The following is a 2,492-nucleotide window of genomic DNA, read 5'->3' as shown; positions in this document are numbered from 1 at the left end:
ATGCATTTCTACAATAAATTAGACTCGAAAATGCGTAATGCGTGATCGATGCTTTAGATCATGTTTGGTCAAGAATAGCGAAATAAAAATGCTATTTAAATATGAACGCTATGATCACAATATAGAGGCATAACCGCGAGAGCGATATTTCTTCCGATTAACACAAACTATCGACTAGTTAGTCGATTTCGCCGACTAAAAGTTCTAGATTTAGCCGACTAAATCAATAGTTTTTAGTCGATGGTGCCCATCACTACGTCTTAGATTTGATCGAATATGAGGAGACGATGTATGAAATAAGGACAGAGAAAAATCACAAAGACGTTGGGTTGAATTGAACAATGTCCATTATATTATATATTTTATTCCCACATACACACGGCACGTTGTGAACCTCTTCTTAAATATCAATAATATTATCATAATAATAATAATAATAATAATAATAATAATAATAATAATAATAATAATAATAATAATGATAATAATCATCCTCGTTATCATCGCAGTGATAATAATTTTCAATAATAATAATAAGTAAACAATAATAAACATAATAATGTGAATTCATGAGATATATTTATATTTATGTATATATATATTTATAATAAATCATATAGTAATAATCATCGTATAATATATATTTATATGTACAGAGGGGTACAATGTTGTTATTCTTTTATTAGTTTTAATATTTATAATCGCAATATTATATTTATTTTTGTCTGTATACATACACAATGAATTAAATTATCGGCCCTTTCTTACGCCACACACCATGCGGCGGATAAATTCTCTCACTTTCTATCTTTTGTTACTATTTTGTCTCGCAATTTGTTTTTTTTTTTTTCATTTTTTCATTTTGCTTAAACTCCACCCGTTCGCTTTTAATTTCAAGGACCGCAATGTATATCGCTCTTCGACGGCACAACTGTCGCTACGCTCGAACATAATTCGCGGAAGAAAAGAGCCGCGGTTTCCGTAACTTCATCTCCGTACGTCGCTCATTTTTTTATTTCTTTTCTAACTGGTTTTTTTTATTATTTTTCTTAATCATCTTATTTAATCCTCAATCGAGAAAGGCGTCGTCGGGTTAATTCGAGCGACCTCGAACACGCAATCGACTATACATTTCTCTGAACACGATCACGGTACAATCCGTGATCGTTTCGCTTTTATCTTACAAAACATCCATTATAGTCTGGCCGCTTTTGGATAGAGAGTCGCGCGTCGTTCGCTCGCACCCGTTACCTATTTTATTATAATTCAGGTGCTCGAAAGTTTAATCGACGAATTTCAAATTCGCAACTAGCTCGAGAACAATTTGTTATTGATTACGCGAAAGGCAAACGTCTCTCATTTGTCGTGCTCGCACATCGTCCCCGTTTCTCTTAATTGTATTCACCCCTCTTTTGAATTTCTCGCGCCCGCGACCGACGAACGCGCGGAGAAACGCGCGGCTCTTTCGCCAGCAGCGCGCCTTTCATAAATATTCTGTACAACGTTATAATTATTATAAATCATCATTATATCTTATATAGAGCCTTACCGTTATGTCATTATTATCGGTAGTGTAAAATTGAAACTTTTTACGTACTTATGTAGATTAGACATTATCGTCTGCGTGGCGATACCCGCCCGCAGCCTGTATCTGTTTTTTTTTGCTTTTTAGTTTAATAATTATTTATTTACCATGTTTTAAATCTGCTCTTTTAAATCGATACATAATCGTATAATTTAGTATGTCACTATACGTATTGTAATCGTTTACGATTAGTAAGAATATGTAAAATCGGTATTTCGTCTTAGTTCCTTGGGTTTCTTTTTTTTCCTTTGCTCGTTTAATTCAATAAATTTCATTAAGCATCCACATAATTGTTTAATATACATGGAATTAAAAGTGGCTTATTTATTGCTTGTTTATATTGCAAGTTTCCTCATTGCAAGCTGTACCATACCGCCGAGCTTCCGTTCTTTTTCTTTCACGCTATCATTTAGATCCGCCTGTGCTTGGGTTTCTCTCGCGAGGCGTCGTAAAAAATATGCGCAACTTCTGGTTTTTTTTTTTTCGTTAATTTTTACTTTTTAAAAACCTTTACTCCGTTCTCTTTCATTCATTTCAACAGAATCGCAACTATGCCACATTTAACGTGGTTCCCTAATTTGACGATGTGAATGACGAGACTCTCGAGATTCCCGGAATTTAATTACATATTCATAACATGCCGTGTACACAGAAATATACATACAGTCACGTGTATCTCGGTTTTCCTCGGTTTCATCTTCGTGCGACAATAGAAATACATGTCACAAAAGAAAGGACAACGGCGAACGGGATAAAGCGAGTGTCTTGAAATTCGTCAAATTTTCTTTGCTTCGCGCGCAACGATCTCGACGCGGTTTTCCCTTCTCTCTTTGTCCTAAAGAAAAAATGGATCGGCAAAATTGGTAAAAATCTCAGACATCATTTGCTTACGTCCGTCTGAATTCTT

This window comes from Ceratina calcarata, unplaced genomic scaffold (assembly GCF_001652005.2).
Source record: "Ceratina calcarata isolate Rehan_Ccalc_2016 unplaced genomic scaffold, ASM165200v1 scaffold162.2, whole genome shotgun sequence".
In the NCBI taxonomy this organism is placed as follows: Eukaryota; Metazoa; Arthropoda; class Insecta; order Hymenoptera; family Apidae; genus Ceratina; species Ceratina calcarata.
Note: the sequence above shows the minus strand (reverse complement) of the source record.